This window comes from Accipiter gentilis, chromosome W (genome assembly GCF_929443795.1).
Source record: "Accipiter gentilis chromosome W, bAccGen1.1, whole genome shotgun sequence".
Taxonomy (NCBI): domain Eukaryota; kingdom Metazoa; phylum Chordata; class Aves; order Accipitriformes; family Accipitridae; genus Astur; species Astur gentilis.
The window spans coordinates 11,019,851-11,033,308 of NC_064918.1; the positions used below are offsets into that span (position 1 = coordinate 11,019,851).

Below are 13,458 nucleotides of genomic sequence, written 5' to 3' on the forward strand. Positions count from 1 at the left end.
TTGGTGCTTGCAGAAGGTATGTTGCATTGGGCATACCTCTTTGCACTTGATGTCTGCTTGCTCTCTGGCAAAATATTGTCCCCTTCAGCTTGCTTCTCCCAGGAGTTATCATTTTAGTAGTGGTTCCTGTGTCATGCCCTTTGACTTCTGTCAAACTGAAAACATTTTTGGATGATCTCTTTGCTTGACTAACGTGCCTCTTGGCTTCTCTGGGTCAAGGTTTAAGAGCTTTGTTCCACAAAACCAAAATAACCTGTAGTTTGGGGAATAATGTATTTGAGTCGCATTCAGTTTGGCCTCCTTGTTTTGAAGGAAGAGAAGGCTTTGGCACAAGGCTTGTCTTTTGTAATGAGTTGGCTGGATTACTCGTGTAGTTGTGATGGGTATGTTCTTAGACTTGCCTCCATTATTACTTATTCAGGAAGTTGCTCTAGTCTTGGGTTGGTAACTGGGTCATTCTTGCATCCAAATGGTTTGGCAACCTCTTACTGCACTTACATTGCTCATCCATTTTTTTTTCCAAGAAATCATAATGGGCCAAAATATTTTTGTTTGGTTGGGGAGCTCTCTGGACTGTATGTTTGTAATTCTTCCTGGAAAGAAGCTGAAGCAGCCTGTGAAATAATCTGGGGATGTGCATTAACAAGTGTAGATTTAGGCAAGGTTGCCAGGTGCCTTACCTCAGTATTATAAACATGATATTTTTTTTTATTTTATGTCCTTGAACTGTTGTGCCTTTCTTCTAAATTCTTCTGACTGATCCTGTGATACTTATTTTGAGTGGGAGACTAAGGTCTCATGATGGCTTCACCCTTCCACAGCAGAAGGTTTTCCTTCAAGCAGCATGGCTGGAGTCTGTCGTGTTGTTTCTGTCTCTTCTTTCCTTGGTGAGGAGCTGTGCATGGTGTTTTTTGTTTTGGTGGTGTTTCATCTTTAGTTATGCATCCTAAGTTCTGAGCCACTGAAAAAGTGGTCTTAGACCCTCATTCTGTCCCTAGGGAGGAGGAGTCCTGTTGTCCTGAGAAGTGATGTTCTTGGCTTGCTTTGTATTAGGCCTTTAGGCAAACCTTTAGATGTGTGTAGACTTGGCTTACTGAATTGTTTAGAGGTAAGATTAATACCCTAAACTTTATTTGGTGGTGTGACTTCTAGGATATATTCATAGTGTATGCAAGGTGAGCACTAGTTCAGATTAGCATCTGATTTATTTTTCAGGTTTAATGGCTTGATGAAACATCTAGCTTAATCTTGTTTTGTCTTTTTAGTTTCCGAAGATTAGGTAAGCAGGATAAGGAATACGTAATTACAGGATGTAACTTTTCTTAAACTTTGTGGTGATGAGAGTTTGTGAATTTTCTTCTGCTTGAGGTGTGATTTGAGGGTAAGAACTGGAGGGAAAGTATAAGGGCTTCTAGTTAAGCTCAAGTATAAATGTTTTGAGGAAAACCTGTGTTTAATATGACTTTATTAAAGAAAGTGTTAGTGATAGTTGATTGGTAATACAAATGCTTGATTTGTGCTCTTGGAGCTGGTAACATCAGCTTTTGGCACCTTGTTTATTCTTGGAGAAATATGACCTTTCTCTCTGGGTTGTTGAACTAGGTGAATAAACTGAAATGAGGAAATTGCTCTTTGCGCCTCCTTGACAGGAGCTACTGCTGTTAAAAGCTGGTTCAACATTTCAACAGATTCTGGTTTCAGTTGCTAATCCTGTAACTCTAGCATTTGATAAATTGAAGCAGAAAACATGTCCACCTGAATGTTTAAATGGTAGGTTACTAATACCTTAGTACTGGCTATAAGTCAGGGACTTCTTAAAAATTCAAGCACAGCATCTAAGCATATTCTATCAACTAATATAGCATGCTCAGATCTGTTGCAGTGCTTCATAGTTTAGGACCTCCCAGCTAGGTGGAAAGGGCAGCAGCCTTCAGAAGCAACCACTGTGTGAAGAGCAGCTTGTATCTGTGAGGGATAGGAGCAGTCCTGAACTGCAAGCCTCCCTTATGCAATCAGCTAAAGGTGCACATCTGCAGTGGAGGTTGTCACAAGTCCAGGTGTTTCTGCATGGCTGTCCTTATCCCTGTCAATCTTTGCATTATCTAGTGACTTCATGTAGCTATTCAGTATGACAGGGAATAATGTTTTGGGCAACCCTTTGCTTAAGTTCCTGATTACCACCCTCAAGGAAGGAGTTGAGCTATTTCATGCACTGGTTACCTCATTCCTTGCTGGCAAGGCAAAAGTAGCTCAGGGTTAGTGATGTTAAGTCCTCCAAAGAGGTCCAGTGATAAGAGCAAATGTCTGTCCCTCAGCTGCTGTCATCAAGAAATTGCCAGTGTGACTAAAGTTTCTGGCAGAATCAGTTGTGTTGGGCTACAGGTATTTGATTGCAGTAGGTGAACTTGGTTTTTGGTCACTGACTCATTCAGAGTTTGTTTAAGGGTGAAAGGTGGGTAGACCTTGTATGTCTAAGATGTTGATTTGCTCACAGCTGATTTGGTTATTGAGGTGGTTTTTTGAGTGACAAAGGGAAGATTTTTCTCAGAATGAAATGCTTCATGTCCAGGTCATAGATAGTGCCAGTGCTTCTTAGGTCAGCTGGGAAGGACATGGTGTGATAAGACAGGTCTTTAGATCAGACCCCACTGGGCTATGTGGTAGTTCTGAATTGCTCTAGAAATGATGTGAATGTGTTTTTCTGGATTTGTAAGCGGTGCCTGAGCAGTAGAGAACCAGACTGCTACAGTTCTGCAGATTGTGTGAGCAGTTCATTGATGCCACCTTTATACCATAGGTATCTTCCATTCAGCCGAGAGGGCTCTCTGCTACATGGCAGAAGAACTTCTTCACCTTTAATTTTGGCAGCTGATACTTAAATGGGGACCACAACAACAAAGGTTATTAAACTGTAATCTGGTGATGATAGGTGCTAGTTGGGATAGATTTCAATGGCTGAGGGTTGTGCATGATGAAACTTTCACCATCTCAATTGACTGTTGATTGGTCTCTCTGTCTGCCTTGAAATCCAGTGTCTTTCTTTGATGCTTGGGCCTTCAAAGCCTGGAGGCTGATAAACCTCTGCCCAATGCTTTGATCAAGTGATGTTTTCAGGATACTTGCAGAGCTATTAGAAGGTGCTTCCTGATGGCTTACTCAAAGCTCTGTGTGTTTTGTCCAATTGCACCTTAGCATTGCAGCTTTTGATTCCTTTTAAAAAAGGAAAATCTTCTCATTTTTATAGCTGAATGGTATTCTTGTGCTGGGAGCAAATATTTTGGGGAAGGTGCAAGTGAGAAATTATACAAGTAGAAACTTCATTATTAAATGCATAGCATTGTCTAGAAGCATGGTTTGACCAAGTATGCTGTGTCAAGAAGCATGTTTAATGTAGAGCAAGAGTCAATATTAAAAGCTCCTTTTTTTTTTTTTTAGGCTGGGTGGATGAAAATTAATACACCTAACATGAAAGGAAGCAAGAAAAATTAACTGCATTGTTAGAGTTGCTATTTGATAGTTTCCAAGGCAATTTATTTCATAAGGTATTTTTGCTACTTGAAGGAGCAAGTCTTGACACAAGTTTGGGGGGGAACCCAAGCATTAGGATTAGTTTTCTCAAGTAATTTGGGGGCTAAATACTTGTCAAGGCATTGTTTTCCTTGCTTTAACTCATTAAGTGTGCTGTTTAGAGTTCTGTATTGTTGGATCTCAGCTTCTTTTAAGTGATTTGTTTTGATTTCGAAGCAATTTGCAATATGTGGGAGTAATTTTTTTCAGAGCAGTGAATTGATATGGAACTTCTTACAGATAACTGATGGCAAGTGCTAGCACCATGTTTAAAAGTTTGATATTGTAGGCTACTTCCCAGAAAGCTTAAAATTAAGCAAATAAAAGCTGTAACTGGTAGAACATTTAACTCCACAAAAATATTCCTTGGTGCCAAGGAAAAAATGTGTGGTACTCAGCACAAAAAGCTGCCTTCCGCAGGCCTCTGTGTTGCAAGGTGCTACAGAGCTTCCCTTGGTGTACTTAATCTTCTATTTTTGTTGCCTTTTAGGTATCATTGATGCTAATAAGCAGAGGTTTGATGCAGCAAAGGGATATGGAATTGCAGGTGAATAGAGCCTGGAGTTGCTTGCTCCAGGTCTGAAGTGCTCCTGTTCAGAGCAGGCTATCTCCAAAGTGAAAGAGCTGCTAAGCTGTCTGCAGGGAGGCAAGAAACTTCAGATGTTGGTTCACTGATCATAAGCACAGTTATGATATTGTGATGCGTTAACCCTGGCTGGATGCCAGGTGCCCACCAAAGCCGTTCTATCACTCCCCCTCCTCAGCTAGACAGGGGAGAGAAAAATATAACAAAGAGCTTGTGGGTCAAGATAAGGATAGGAGAGATCATTCACCAATTGCTGTCATGGGCAAAACAGACTCAGCTTGGGGAAAATTAACTCAATTTATTACCAATCAACCAGAGTAAGGTAATGAGAAATAAAACCAAATCTCAAAACACCTTCCCTCCACCCCTCCCTTCTTCCCGGGCACAACTTCACTCCCAGATTTCTCTACCAAACCCCCCAGCGGCACAGGGGGATGGGGATGGGGTTTATGGTCATTTCATCACACGTTATTTTCTGCCGCTTCATCCCCCTCAGAGGGAGGCCTCATCACACTCTTCCCCTGCTCCAGCGTGGGGTCCCACCCATGGGAGACAGTCCTCCATGAACTTCTCCAATGTGGGCCCTTCCCACAGGCTGCAGTTCTTCACAAACTGCTCCAGCATTGGTGTGCAGTCCTTCAGGAGCACACTGCTCCAGTGTGGGTCCCCCATGGGGTCACAAGCCTGCCAGAAAACCTGCTCCAATGTGGGCTCCTCTCTCCACAGATCTGCAGGTCCTGCCAGGAACCTGCTCCAGCATGGGCTTCCCATGGGGTCACAGCCTCCTTTGGGAACCCACCTGCTCTGGCGTGGGGTCCTCCATGGGCTGCAGGTGGATATCTGCTCCATTGTGGGCCTCCATGGACTGCAGGGGGACAGCCTGCCTCACCATGGTCTTCCCCACGGGCTGCAGGGGAATCTCCACTCTGGCACCTAGAGCATCTCCTCCCCTTCCTTCACTGACCTTGGTGTCTGCAGGGTTGTTTCTCTTACATGTTCTCACTCCTCTCTCCGGCTGCTGTTTCTGTCTGTCCCAACGTTTTTTTTTTTCCTCCTTAAAAATGTTATCACAGAGGCGCTACCACTGTCGCTGATTGGTTTGGCCTTGGCCGGCGGTGGGTCCATCTTAGAGTCGGCTGGTATAGGTGCTCTCTTGAACACAGGGGAAGCTTCCAGTAGCTTCTTACAGAAGCTACCCCTGTACCCCCCCACCCACGCTACCAAAACCTTGCCACACAAAGCCAATACCGATATCTAACTCTCGGGCCTGGTGAATACCTGATTGACCCTCACTCTGCTGTTGCATGTAGGTTTTTTTGGATGGTTATGTCTGTGGGCCCACAGAACCCCCCAGACAACTCATCTAGCCTGTAGCCTGTTTTGGACAGCTGCCTAGCCTCAGGAGGCAAGGTAATGATGGTAGCCAGCTCCTAGTCCTTTCCCTAGGGCTCCTCTGCTCCAAGTAGGGTTATTGTGTATGCTTAGAAGCACAGATGGTGATTTCCAGTTCTAATACTGCCTGAAAATACAAGATCATGTGCAATTAGGTCCTGTTGTATGGCAAGAGGAGAGCTATAGCACAGCCCACCTCTGCCATTAGAGTAAAAATGGAAAGCTTTCCATTTGGAAAGATTGAGCACTGTTGGTTTGCATAATTTTTCCATTGTTTGGCTCTATTTCCATGAGTTTGCATGGAATGATCCTTGGATAAGGTAAAATACAACCCAAAATTTTTCTTGGATAACAATGCAAAAAAGAACTGTGCTTCTTAAAGTTTCTTGCTAGTCTGTTCAAGAGACAGTAACTAAAAGCATGTGGATGGTTTTAGATCTGGTTCGTATTATGGGAATTAGTGGAAGTTTTTGACTCTCCAGCGTTAGAAGGGTGTTGTTCTTAAGGATTTACTAGGTGAACAAAAAAATTAAGATCTCCAGTATTACAGTGATGTTATGCCAGTGAGTGTGGGACCACATCTGTAATTTCTCAAAAGCTCAAACATGGTTTTACCTTGCTGTTTCTGAAGTCGCACTTATACTGCCTGCTATTTTACATAGTAATATATTCACACTTAGTATCTTCTTTTTAATAGCACTTTAGGTCTACTGCATGATGCTCATTTTGCATCTAGAGGGTAGGAAATGTCAGAAACAAAACACTTGCAGAACCTTAACTCTGATCTTTGGTATGCAGTTTGGCTGTGTAGTTTATGGCCATCGTCAGGTGTTCATAGTAATGAATAGTATAGACTAAACGGTGGAGATTTTATGTTGGTCTTAAGTGTAACTGAGTTAAAGTTGGAAATGTAGCAGAGTTACAAATGGACTGCAGTGTGGATGGACTAGAGGTTATATGACTCTTAATATAACAGGTCCTTTTATAACTTGGGCTGCGTGTGATCAGATGTGTACATATGCATGTGCACAAAATTAGCTTGCTATTTCCAGAGTATGACTTCATTTTTAAAACCTTAGTGTTTTATCCAGCATTTTGAGTTGGTAAAATTAACCACAATTCTTCTAAGCTTTTGCGGTAGTGACTTACTGAGAATGTTTCATCTCACCAGGCCAGTTTAACAGTAATAACTTTGGCATTGTGTACCCTCCCCTGAAGCACTAGTAGCCAAGATGAGCCAAATTGATTGCCTATCTCCACATTTTCTGAAATATTTAAAATGCATAAATATTTGCCCAAAGTGGCCTACAAATAGAAAAATTATAAAGCTACTGAATTGGGGTGCGTGTAGGATATTTTTGAATCTTGATTGACTTGAAGAAACATGACCTTAAGACTTCCTGGATGTTTGGTTTTTTTAATTGAGGCTATTGCATGGAGAACAAGGGGCTGTCTTACGTGGGTGACACTTCCAGATATCATGGTATTTGTGATTAACAAAGAGAAGGCTGCCTGGCAGGCAGGCTGTACCTAATTCCTTAAGGTTTTAGTACTAAAAGCATGACATGTGTTCCCATTGGTCTGTTTTGTTCTCTTAAAATTATGCAAGTTAACTTAGAAATTCAGGTAAAGGGCCCTTGCTTGGGAGATGAAACTTAAGTTCCTAGCAGTAGAGACATGTTTGCAATAGCTATGTGACTCTTTCCCAAGTTAAGATATGTATCCTAGTTAAAGTATTAAAAACATATGTTTTAATGTTCTTTGTGGCAAAATATTTGGAGGGGTTAAGATGCAAAACCCTTTGCCAGAGTATTGGGACAGTGTAAGGACCAATGTTTAGCCACTTGTGCCACTTGGGTCGGTTCTTGTGCGATACACTTGTCCATTGTGCAAAAATTCTTGTTTTTAAATTAATCCTTAGACTACTTTGCAGCTAGAAACCTTTTGCTGTCAGACCTAGGCAAAGGCTGAAATAATAGTCTCTTTTGTAGCACCATTTTTGGCCTTGTCAAAACAAAAGCCATGCAGTGGAGTAGCTTTGACTTATTTTGTGAAGATGCATTTGTTCTTGCATAAAGTCTGCTTGTATAAGCCTCCAATTCATGGATGTAAACTACTGGTGTGCAAATATTTGCTTATCTTGGGTAGAATAACTATCTCTAAAACCACTCACCTGTTGGAGCGGCGGAGGAATGCACATAAGTCGACCCAATATGAGTGATAGAAGTGATTCAACTTTATTTGCACGGATAGCTCATATTTATACAGTTTGCGATAATTATGCCTACTAGTCCTAATATGATTGGTACATTGCTAATGTTTATTCATTACTAAAACACACCCACTTGTGATTTGTAGCTACGCGTGTTCCGTAACTTTCTCATGGGAACTTCTTCAAAAGTTACTTATGAAGTTATGCCAAGGTCACACCGTTTTTATTTTTCTCCTGATAACGGCAAGACCAGCTGTTGTTTTTTCTCCCGATATCAGCAAAGCCAGCTATTTTCGGCCAAGGCCTAGTCTTGTTGCTCAAACTGACATTCTTTCACACAGAACTCTGCTCGCACAACTTTTCCATAGACCCATGTCCTTTCTCATCAAGCCAATTCCCGACACTCACCTTTATTAAAAGAATGGGCTGCTTATAATTTTTTGAAGAAAACAATTTCATCTTGGTGCTTGTGGTTACTTCTCTTGCAGAATAGTAGCTGTACCCACACATAGTAGCTGAATGCCTTTCAGTGGTGCATTAAGCAGTATAACTTGAGAGGTTAAGGTCTCTTTTGTACCTTTTAAGTGTCTTGTAGCTATTATCTAAATCCCTTTTAACTTGTCATTCATGTGGTAACAAAATACTCATACCCAAAAGCTTCAGATAAAGGGGTGTGGTACTTTTTAGTTAAGGTGGAAAGTGGTCTTGTCTGTTCTTAATATTGCCACTTCAATGAGATCTATGCCTAACCTCATTGGGTTTTTTTTGTTGTGACCATAAGTTATTCAAAATGCTAAGCAAAAAAGGCATTGAAGTTCAACTCTTGTTGAAAACTTAGTGTTCAAATTCAGTGGATGATGGTAATGTTTCTTCTCTTGTATAATTCTGTAAGTGTCAAGTGGCTGTTTCTTGAGGCAACCACAGTCATGTTTAAACAATTCTCTATAGAGGACCTGTTGTCACTTCTTTTTTTGAAAGACCATTGAACTCCTAAATGAAACTTGGCATTTTTTATTGCTATATGATCTCTGTTGGAACATATAAAAAAAGTTTTGAGACCAACATATGGAATGATTTCCATTTCTTAGTGTCTGCCAGAAACCTGAAGGCTTATGTGCTTCAAAATTTGACTAATATACTTTCCATGAAATTTAACTTTTTCTTTTCCCCTGTCAGTAGCAGTCTTTTGTGTGGAAGAAGCTTGGCTGCCTTTGGCCTGAAATACAGCAATAGCGGCACTACTGGGGGAAGCTGGATAGGTGGTGTAGACTTTGCTGAGTCTGTGAACATTTTGGCTTTTACATTTTGGAATCAGCTGGATTATTTTTGAAAACTTGTTAATACTGAAGCTTGTTTTGACCCTCAGAGGATTATGGGCAGACTCATCAGGAGGTAAAGACCAGCTTTGGCAGGGTTATTGTGGAATGTCACTCTGGAGCTCTTTTAAATAGCAATAATAGCACGGTTCATGGTGTCGAGCCCATATCATCTATGGCTATTCTCCAGTTGGAAAGAGATAATAGTTGTATTGGCTGCTACTAAGGAGGGATGGGGTAAGAAGGCTGCTGGTCTTGGCCATTTTCTTCTGGATGTTATGGAATAAGTCTGGCTTCTAGTGCTATTAGGGGTGATACTTGGATTTCACTGATTTGAAGTAGCCCCCTTAACAATGATTTGTCCAAATTGAACATTAACTTTCATCCAAGTTGTAGGCTTATCCCATACTTGCTATGTATCTAGTTGTTCACTTTGGCTCATGTCTCTTGTGTGAGTGATATGCTTATGTTTGGGCTCTTCAAGGGGCAATTAAGTAACATGCTGGCAATCAACAAAGGCTGTGAAAAGCTATGCTGCTTAATGGTAATGTCCTTGGAGACCACAGCCAGGCTGGCTGCTGTAGGTATGTGCTGCCTAGCTTGGCCAAGAAGATTCCTGCTGGGAGTTGTAGGCATGTTGCCAAGTGGTAGATCAGGTCAGGTTGGGGTAAGGGTAGTGAGTAACCATACCAAAGCATGGCATTCCCTGTTCCCAGGCCTCAAGGGGGTGCAATGAAATGTCACACGGGCATATCTTCAGCATGTGCACCATACTTGATATCTTGCCTGCTGTCCAAGTAGGTAATGCCACATGCTGTGGGGTCAGCTCTGTGCAATGGCAAAGGCATGGAGGAAGTCTCTAGTTTGCTTGGCCACAAAAGACCTGTCATTGTGATGCTACCAGGCCTCTTCATCTGTCTTGGTCTCTGGGAATCCAAGCCTATCTCGGGTGTCTCCCTCTTCCTTTATTTCTTTTCCTGTACTGAACTGACTGTACTTTGGGGCATGACTTGAGGGCTGACATAAGGTCACTATGTGTGACTTGATTAGAGCTCCTGGTGTCTCAGCTGTGTTCTGTTTCATCTTCCCCTCTGCAGCTATTGGCTTTGAGCATGTGGATGACTTTCACCTGTTTCCAAGAGAACACTGAAGTATTTTTGACCTGCCTACTCCTAACCAACACTTCTAAAATGGCTAGTTTCTGCTATTAAAACAAAATTAAGCTTGGTGGTGATGCTAGGAGGAGCCTGTGAGTTTTAATTAAGTAAATCTAGCAAAGCTCTGGATGGAGGTGAGTGACTAGAAAGAAACTTGAGGTGTTGGAAGGCTGCATCAATTCTGTATCTAACTCTTGTATGCACCAATTTATTTGTGGTCTCCTAGCTGTTTTGTTCAGCATGCATTAGTTCATAGCTTGGGGGGATTAGTAAGTTTTGGGGTTTTTCTTCCTTTCTCTTAAGTATAGAGCAGTGACTTCGATACTCTAGAAAGATTAGATGCAGTATGTTTACTGGAACAAACTCTGTATGAATAGTGGTTCTCTTGCATTGTTGTAATCTAAACTCTATTATAAATCATTTGATTAAAAAACTACTATGAAGGAGGTGTGTTTATGGCAGAAGAACATGATGATGACATTGGGTAGGAGAGTCCCTATGTTCAGAAGGGACTTCTGTTTTGTTAGACTACTTTTATGTGATTGTCCTGGTTTCAGCTGGGATAGAGTTAATTGTCTTCCTAGTAGCTGGTACAGTGCTATGTTTTGAGTTCAGTATGCAAGAATGTTGATAACACTGATGTTTTCAGTTTTTGCCAAGTAATGTTTAGTCTCAAGTCAAGGATTTTCCAGCTTCTCATGCCCAGCCAGCGAGAAGGCTGGAGGGGCACAAGAAGTTGGGAGGGGACACAGCCAGGGCAGCTGACCCAAAGTGGCCAAAGGGGTATTCCATACCATGTGACCTCCCATCTAGTATAGGAACTGGGAAGTGGGGGCAGAGAATTGTGGCTTGGGGACTAGCTGGGTGTCAATTAGCAGGTGGTGAGAAATTGCACTGTGCATCACTTGTACATTCCAATCCTTTCATTATTGCTGTTGTCATTTTATTAGTGTTATCATTATCAGTTTCTTTTCTATTAAACCGTTCTTATCTCAATGCATGGGTTTTGCTTCTTTTTGTGATTTTTTTTTTTTTTCTTTTTTCTCCCCCATCCCACTGGGTGTGGGGGGAGTGAGTGGCTGTGTGGTGCTTGGTTGCTGGCTGGGGTTAAACCATGACAGTCCATTTTGGGTGCCCAACGTGGGGCTCAAAGGCTTGAGATAAAGACAAACCTGACCAGAGCTTGTTAAAACAAATTTGTTATAAGCATTCATTATATTGGTCTAATAGTCGCTGGTCACTATGTTGATTTATGTGTTCTTAGAGTTGTTGCTCTGGTTTTTAGAGTTCTTTTATGTATCACCTCACTTGCTGTATGTAGTTCCGCTTCTGCTGCTTATCATCTATGGGAGGTGGATTAAGGTTTTTGCTTTGATGTATGGTATAACACTGGTTTATGGTATGATAAAGTCATCGGTTGTGGGATTAATCCAGTATTTGAACTCAGCATTGTCACCTTTATACTGCGGGAGCCACCTGTGGGAAACTATTAATAATTATACCATTTACCTTTCCTTCTGGGAAAACCAGTCTATGGGTGGGGTACCTTTCTTCCCCTCTACTTTCTCCTTCAGTCCAGTTACGATGGTGTTTGAAAATTTTGAAAAATTTGAAAACCTTTGGGATGTTGACACCAGCACGGTCCTAGCCCTACTGCTAGGAATTAGCATGCTCCTGAATGTGGTTCAGCTCTTGTTCAAGGTTAAACAATTATTTAAGAAGATCACCCAGAGATCTGCCCCACGGCTGGATAATTATGAGTGGCAGGGTGCGTGGGGTAGTATGGGCAAGTACCTAGGACAGTGGGCACATCTAATGTTTTGGAAAATCACCCCTGAACAAGTGCAGAATCCAGAAGAACTAGTAAGTATGCTGTCACCCCGGCAGCTCCAGAGAGATACAAATCACTGTAACATGCTGGGGCCTGGCCCATGCCTATCAAGCCCTGTTCGACATCACTCAGTACCCTCATGGGGAAGAGAAGGTCTCTGGACCTAATAAAACGATGAGCACTGTGGTCACTCAAACCTTGGCTGCAGCCCCTCCAGCCCCAGCGACGAGCATCATGGCCACCCAGACCTTGATGACAGGCACCATGATCCCTCTAGCCCCAGCAACGAGCTCTGTGACTACCCAAACCTCAGCAAGAGGCACTGCAGCCCCTCCTGCCCTGGCAACATGCATGGCAGCTACCCAAACCTTGGCAAATGGGTACTGAGGTCCCTCCAGCCCTGGTGATGAGCACGGCTGCTACCCAAAACTTGGTGACAGACACTGTGGTTATCCAAAACCTGACAAGAAGTACTGCAACTGAACCAGCGGACCAACCTGCACCAGTATCAGTTGCCCCTGTACAGAAAAAGAAATATATAAAGAAATCTGTTTTCTTACAGAAGGATGAAAGTGAACCAGGGCCCTGCCTCCAGCCAGGTGGAGGAAAGGGATAACTGGGTCTATTGGACTGTGTGGATTCGATGGCCTGGCACATCAGACCCACAGGAGTATAAGGCTCTAGTAGACACCAGCGCACAGTGCACTCTAATGCCATCAAGTTATAAAGGGGCAGAACCCATCTGTATTTCTGGTGTGACAGGGGGGATCCCAAGAGTTAACTGTATTGGAGGCGGAAGTGAGTCTAACTGGGAATGAATAGCAGAAACACCCCATTGTGAGTGGTCCAGAGGCTCCGTGTATCTTTGGCATAGACTATCTCAGGAGAGGGTATTTTACAAAGCCAAAGGGGTATCGATGGGCTTTTGGTATAGCTGCCTTGGAGACGGAGGGCACTGAACAGTTGTCTACCCTGCCTGGTCTCTCTCAAGACCCTTTGATTGTGGGGTTGCTGAAGGTTGAAGAACAACAAGTGCCAATTGCTACCACAACGGTGTACCGGCGGCAATATCGCACCAACCGAGACTCTCTGATTCCCATCCAGAAGTTGATTCACCAACTGGAGACCCAAGGAGTGACCAGCAAGACTCACTCACCCTTTAATAGTCCCATATGGCCAGTGCAGAAGTCTAATGGGGAATGGAGATTAACAGTTGACTATCGTGGCCTGAATGAAGTTATGCCACTGCCGAGTGCTGCCATTCCAGATATGCTAGAACTTGAATACAAGCTAGAGTCAAAGGCAGCCAAGTGGTATGCCACAATTGACATTGCTAATGCATTTTTCTCAGTCCCTCTGGCAGCAGAGTGCTGGTCACAGTTTGCCTTTACTTGGAG

General features: G+C 42.7%; 3 protein-coding genes and 1 long non-coding RNA gene across 6 annotated transcripts in view; 3 read left to right on the forward strand and 1 right to left on the reverse strand.

Moving 5' to 3' along the window:
* The window catches only part of LOC126035298 (uncharacterized), a 227,458-nt gene that overhangs the window by 169,084 nt on the left and 44,916 nt on the right, over positions 1-13,458 (forward strand). The window lies entirely within an intron of this gene.
* The window catches only part of LOC126035259 (uncharacterized), a 393,856-nt gene that overhangs the window by 41,215 nt on the left and 339,183 nt on the right, over positions 1-13,458 (forward strand). The window lies entirely within an intron of this gene.
* The window catches only part of LOC126035413 (uncharacterized), a 57,059-nt gene that overhangs the window by 8,705 nt on the left and 34,896 nt on the right, over positions 1-13,458 (reverse strand). The gene's annotated exons all lie outside the window — the stretch shown is intronic.
* Positions 1-13,458, forward strand: part of LOC126035375 (ubiquitin-conjugating enzyme E2 R2-like) — a 96,869-nt gene that overhangs the window by 1,210 nt on the left and 82,201 nt on the right. The window lies entirely within an intron of this gene.